Source organism: Polyodon spathula, unplaced genomic scaffold (assembly GCF_017654505.1).
Source record: "Polyodon spathula isolate WHYD16114869_AA unplaced genomic scaffold, ASM1765450v1 scaffolds_3012, whole genome shotgun sequence".
Lineage (NCBI taxonomy): Eukaryota > Metazoa > Chordata > Actinopteri > Acipenseriformes > Polyodontidae > Polyodon > Polyodon spathula.
Window position 1 is genome coordinate 1,173 of NW_024474476.1, and position 7,721 is coordinate 8,893.

General features: G+C 37.4%; 2 non-coding genes across 2 annotated transcripts; both read right to left on the reverse strand.

Moving 5' to 3' along the window:
- Positions 1-3,242: 3,242 nt before the first annotated feature.
- trnai-aau lies at positions 3,243-3,317 on the reverse strand. The gene has a single exon. It is a non-coding gene; the product is annotated as a tRNA-Ile (tRNA).
- A 130-nt stretch (positions 3,318-3,447) lies between these two features.
- trnal-cag lies at positions 3,448-3,529 on the reverse strand. The gene has a single exon. It is a non-coding gene; the product is annotated as a tRNA-Leu (tRNA).
- Positions 3,530-7,721: the final 4,192 nt, after the last annotated feature.

Sequence of the window (7,721 nt, forward strand, 5' to 3'; positions counted from 1 at the left end):
TTATTTGATATATTAAAATAATTTTTATACATTAAATTGCCTTGTTTGCTTGCAATTCTAAATTGTTTGTAATGAAATATCAACTTCGTCTCTGAATGGAAACGTCTATTTTTTATTGTCTTTTAGTTACAGAAGTGAGGTCACTTATAACGTGTTTTCATTATAATAATAAAAGCACGTTTACTTCAAATACGAATATATTAAAAAATATAGTTACAGAATAATGCAAATGTATTTGACTCTACTTCACATCCCCTCACATTTAAAACCCTCCACAAGTTGGGTGCCTCTCAGCTCAGGTTAGGTTTGACGCTGTATAAATACAGATCCAATCGTTCCAGGCGAGACCATTCATTTTAAATACATGTAATTCGATTTTTGTTAAAGTGAAAGAAATGAGCGTCCATTTTTTTAAAATCCAAATTGTAGATGTTTCTTAGCGGCAATGGAGCAAGGTCTGAGTCTTTTCACATTTTATACAGTATTGCAACAAAATTATTTATGTGCTTTGTTAGCTTATGTGTGTATAAAAAACCACAATGGAATTTTGCAGCCAGTGTCATTCTATTTAAAGGCATTCAAGCTGAAATCATAAATTATCATAAAGTAGGCTACTAACCAGGCAGTGGACTGTAGTTATTAGCTGCCAGTCTGATTTTCATTCAACAGTTTCCTTCAGTTTTCTTGACAGTCTTTTCTGTATTCGATCAAATCTTTTGAGGTGGATTTGTAATCGACAAAAACATAAAAACTTGCATTTGGTGCATCCCTACTTTTTTTACAGTTGTCATTACATCATTCATTGAGAACAAGTTGGTGCGTGTAATAAAAAATCAATCGGGCCTTGATACAATACACAACCCTAGCCTGCGCTGAAATAAATTATATGGTTTTCAAATAAATCAACCAAGCTTGTTAGAATAGTTGAGTGGTCTAAGGCACCTAATCCCAAAAATTGGGTGTTCTGGTCACTAAATGGAGTTGTGGCTTCAAATCACATTTCTGACGCTTCAATTATACTTATTATAATAAGAATAAATGTATTCATTTTACTATAAAAGATTGTTTCAAGGAAATCAAATTGTGCAGTCAATTTTTTTCCTACCAATTGCCCTTTACATTATCAGCAACCAGTAAATGCAGAGCGATGACAAAGGCAGTTTTGTCCCCTTGTGTTCGCAGACTACTCGATGGGCCAGCATGAAGCAGTGCTTCATCTTTAATGAACCCTTGACATTAAAAAGAAAGAAATGCGCTACAGAGGATAAGGACATATTCTTAATTAATAAGGCAATAAAGGGGTTTGAAATACTTGTTTAAAGCAGACATTATTTAAATGAAACTAGCAGCAATGCGTTAATTCATATCTGGATTTATCAATAGATTCCAAAATCTTGTCACGCACGCAAGTTTAACATTTAATTTGCATTTTAAATGGGACCAAAATATCTTTCTTAGCACAGAATGCATTAATTTTTATGTTTTGTTGAAGGCACTGAAAAATATGTTGAATCCAAACATGTGTTATTTAACTTACTAAGATTGTTTTAATATTCCAAATATCATATTACTTTGAAAAACCTCTCTCTAGGCCACTGGATGGTGGTCTCAGGCTGGGATGCGGACCATTGAGAACAGTAAACGATCTATTACTGGAAGTAGCTCAGATGTGAGGTGCCCTCGTTTAACATGCTATAGCAGGATCAACTCCACCTGCTGTTTACATTTCCTAACACGTTATGCGAACTAATACAAAGTTTGACACTTTCCTTGTAAGTGGGAGTAAACACAAGTTCTTTTCAGATGTAATGCCTTTATTTAAGCTCAGTCTAGACCAGCGGAGTGCAAATCATGTGACTATATTTTATATTAGTCAAGCCCTAATTAAAGTGTTCCTAAATTGTTTTAACAGTACCAATGATCAATAGTAAGTAACTGCTTTTGCATGGTCTAAATTATATTTAAAACTGTTTGAGGGGCAGACTGGGGTCTAGGGGTGGATTTATAAAATTGAATTAATGAGCATAGAAACTATAACGCCAGAAATTCTTAGCACTCTAGGCTATTTAGAAATTTTTTACATTTGCAAATACATTGCCAATCTAAAACTCTGCTGTGGGCATTTCTGAAATACTCCAAATAGTTTAAATGTGGCAGTATTTTGCTGCACCAATGGTATTATGGAGTGTCATTAATACAAAATTGTGTGAATTATTAATTTTACCGTTTAACTACACACGGGAGAGCCCTACATCGCCAGTATGTTTAAAGTAAATATCTTTTGATTTGTGCTTCCCTAGGCTGTTTGAGGGTAATTGCTGCAATCCATTGCACTGTGTTCAGGGCTGCAGAAGCCTGCTGTTAGCAACGGCACCTTGTGAACCATTTATAGTTAAATATAATGTGTTTCTAGTTGTTATCACTTGCATTTCTGCCTGTTTTGTACAATGTGGAACCTGTATTAGTCAATGTTGCTGTCAATTACTGATTAGACTGGACCCTGTCCATATAACATTGAATAAATAGTTTACATGTGTATTTTAACTTTGTACAGTCTGTTAATTTGTAATATTCCCAAGACTGAAAAACTCCAGTGTTCGCCCTCCATTATCAGCCGCCACACAAAGCCAGAGAAGCACAAAGGGAGGTCTTTCTGCCCGGACTGAAACCTGTCTTATTTGAAATACATATAAATGCCTCTAATCAGTTGCATTTGCATTTCTACCTTGTTTGTAATAAAAGAGTTTTAGCGCTTCATTTAATTATCAGTCATTGTCCTTATACTACCTACTGTTGCATGTCCGTGATTTTATCGCATAGCTCTATGGTCTAGCTGTTAGGATTCCTGGTTTTCACCCAAGCAGCCCGGTTTTGACTCCCTGTATGGGAACGTCTGTTTTTATTGTCTTTTCACCCAAGTTACCTGTAAGTGTGGTCTTTTAGTTACTGAAGTGTGGTCACGTGTAATGTGTTTTCATTATAATAATAAAGACACGTTTACTTGATATATGAATATATTCAAAAATATATTTACAGAATAATGCAAATCTATTTGACTCTACTTCACATCCCCTCACATTGGGGGGATTTAACTCCCAATTTTAAGTCTGAAGTGAGACATTTGGGTGTTATTTTTGATTCTACCTTAAGTTTTGAGTCACACATTAAAAGGGATTACAAAAGTATGTTTTTATCATCTACAGCATTACTGCGGATGTGGTTTATTTAAAGAAGAAAAGTCATGGCCCGTACAGGGATCGAACCCACGACCTTTGGCATTATTAGCACCATGCTCTAACCGACTGAGCTAACCGGCCACATGCGGCAAAATTTTTCTCATGTTAAACTTAACAATGATACATTCAAAGTAATGCAAAGACAATTACACGCCTTCAAAATACCAAGCATTCGATGCATGTTTTAACAAATAAATGAACAAAAAGGATTTGTCAGAAGTGGGATTCAAACCCACGCCTCCAGAGAGACTGCGACCTGAACGCAGCGCCTTAGACCGCTCGGCCATCCTGACTTACACTGATGTGTTTTCTAAATACTGCAGTACACTCCTGAACCTGCAATGCCTGACGCTGCAGTAAATCACCTGGGGGGTGCGTGTTCTTATACTTTATCGGTTTATATTAAGGAGGGCGACCTGTTTCGTCGCTTTCTATATGGGATCACAAGGACACTCCTCTTACAGGAAGAAAATATACGGCAAACAGAGTGATCTCTACACACTTAGAAACAAACCAGAATAGTCTGTTAGCAAATTAAGTTAATCAAAAAACCTCAAAGGCATTACATAAATGTTACAGATATATTTCAGACAGAACAGTTGTAACATAATTGAGTATATTTCTAAACAATCCGCTAGTAACAGACATCATCTCAAAGCTCTATCATTTATTTTAAGCTCTTATGAAAGACAAGTATGCTTGCGCATTATATCACAGAAAACATGATAATCCTAGCTCTTTGTTTAATCCTTCAGTTTGTACCGTATGGAGATAGGAGATCCCTTTGGATTCACATTGTGATAGTTTTTGATCGAGATTACCACCTCTGCCAGCTTGAAATATTTTTTGTATGCCACAGAATTTAAGATCTGAAACTGAATGTTTGGCATCTACAAAATGTCTAGATAGTGGTGAATGAATATCTTTACTCCCAATGTAACTTTTATACTCGCTCATTAATGCGCAATCGTAACTGTCTAGTAGTTTTACCAACATGTTGCAAGTGGCAAGGACAAGAAATCAAGTAAATGACATGAGTTTTAAACGCATTGTCACAGGCGGCACAATTACGACATGGACAAAAATCCAATAGATTTGTCCAGTACACCTAGATCTCTCGAACATTTAAACGAGTCAGCCCTTAATAAAGACCGTCCGTGTTCATTTCTGTGTATGTGACATTGTCTATACACAATAGCTGTTATGTAAGCCTATTAGTATCAAACCCATCGCAGTTAACGTGTTCCATGTTTTCAATCAGTTTGAAAGTTTCAATCAGTCATCGAAAAAGCAGCAGTGCTTTGCAACTGTAGTTTGTCACTACAGTTTGTTTTCCAGTGTAAAGTATATCAAATGTGTGCTTATAATCTGATGAATAAGATTCCCATTTGAATCATGAATATTTGGGAGTTATCTAACAAACACGAGGTATGTTGTGCTGCCATAATGGATTACATATAGACTTTCCTGCCCCATGTTGCTTTCTTCTTAGATGTGGTCTCAGGTTCGGCTGAGTTCTGCTCCATCGACCACGTTCTGCAGCATCTCGCCTTGCTAATCACTACTGTACCCTTTGGTGGTCTAGCAGTTTGGTCTGGGTGGCTGCAATTGGCTGTCTACAATATGAGATGCACAGGACACAGTGACTATCACATATTCAATATGAGATGCACAGGACACAGTGACTATCACATATTCAATATGAGATGCACAGGACACAGTGACTATCACATATTCAATATGAGATGCACAGGACACAGTGACTATCACACATTCAATATGAGATGCACAGGACACAGTGACTATCACATATTCAATATGAGATGCACAGGACACAGTGACTATCACATATTCAATATGAGATGCACAGGACACAGTGACTATCACACATTCAATATGAGAAGCACAGGACACAGTGACTATCACATATTCAATATGAGATGCACAGGACACAGTGACTATCACTATCACATGATTCAATGATGAGATGCATGAGATGCACAGTGACTATCACACATTCAATATGAGATGCACAGGACACAGTGACTATCACACATTCAATATGATGCACAGGACACAGTGACTACATATTCAATATGACTATCACATATTCAATATGAGATGCACAGGACACAGTGACTATCACACATTCAATATGAGATGCACAGGACACAGTGACTATCACATATTCAATATGAGATGCACATATCACACATTCAATATGAGAGGACACAGTGACTATCACACATTCAATATGAGATGCACAGGACATCACACATTGACTATCACACAGTGATTCACACATTATGAGATGCACAGGACACAGTGACTATCACACATTCAATATGAGATGCACAGGACACAGTGACTATCACACATTCAATATGAGATGCACAGGACACAGTGACTATCACATATTCAATATGAGATGCACAGGACACAGTGACTATCACACATTCAATATGAGATGCACACAGGACACAGTGACTATCACACATTCAATATGAGATGCACAGGACACACTGACTGACTATCACATATTCAATATGAGATGCATCACTATCACATATTCAATATGAGATGCACAGGACACAGTGACTATCACATATTCAATATGAGATGCACAGGACACACATGACTATCACATATTCAATATGAGATGCACAGGACACAGTGACTATCACATATTCAATATGAGATGCACAGGACACAGTGACTATCACATATTCAATATGAGATGACTATCACACATTCGCACAGGACACAGTGACTATCACAGGACAGTGACTATCACATATTGAGATGCACAGGACACAGTGACTATCACACATTCAATATGAGATGCACAGGACACAGTGACTATCACACATTCAAATATGAGATGCTAGGACACACTATCACACATTCAATATGAGATGCACAGGACACAGTGACTATCACACATTCAATATGAGATGCACAGGACACAGTGACTATCACACATTCAATATGAGATGCACAGGACACAGTGACTATCACACATTCAATATGAGATGCACAGGACACAGTGACATTCAATATGAGATGCACAGGACACTGACTATCACACATTCAATATGAGATGCACAGGACACAGTGACTATCACATATTCAATATGAGATGCACAGGACACAGTGACTATCACATATTCAATATGAGATGCACAGGACACAGTGACTATCACATATTCAATATGAGATGCACAGGACACAGTGACTATCACACATTCAATATGAGATGCACAGGACACAATGACTATCATACATTCAATATGAGATGCACAGGACACAGTGACTATCACACATTCAATATGAGATGCACAGGACACAGTGACTATCACACATTCAATATGAGATGCACAGGACACAGTGACTATCACATATTCAATATGAGATGCACAGGACACAGTGACTATCACACATTCAATATGAGATGCACAGGACACAGTGACTATCACACATTCAGTGACTATCACATATTCAATATGAGATGCACAGGACACAGTGACTATCACACATTCAATATGAGATGCACAGGACACAGTGACTATCACACATTCAATATGAGATGCACAGGACACAGTGACTATCACACATTCAATATGAGATGCACAGGACACAGTGACTATCACATATTCAATATGAGATGCACAGGACACAGTGACTATCACATATTCAATATGAGATGCACAGGACACAGTGACTATCACACATTCAATATGAGATGCACAGGACACAGTGACTATCACACATTCAATATGAGATGCACAGGACACAGTGACTATCACATATTCAATATGAGATGCACAGGACACAGTGACTATCACATATTCAATATGAGATGCACAGGACACAGTGACTATCACATATTCAATATGAGATGCACAGGACACAGTGACTATCACATATTCAATATGAGATGCACAGGACACAGTGACTATCACATATTCAATGAGATGAGATGACTATCACATTCAATATGAGATGCACAGACTATCACATGACTTCACAATTCAATATGAGATGCACAGGACACAGTGACTATCACACATTCAATATGAGATGCACAGGACACAGTGACTATCACACATTCAATATGAGATGCACAGGACACAGTGACTATCACATATTCATGATATGAGACACAGTGCATTCAATATGAGAGCACAGGACACAGTGATTCAATATGAGATGCACAGGACACATATGACACACACATTCAATATGAGATGCACAGGACACAGTGACTATCACACATTCAATATGAGATGCACAGGACACAGTGACTATCACATGATTCAATATGAGATGCACAGGACACAGTGACTATCACATATTCAATATGAGATGCACAGGACACAGTGACTATCACATATTCAATATGAGATGCACAGGACACAGTGACTATCACATATTCAATATGAGATGCACAGGACACAGTGACTATCACACATTCAATATGAGATG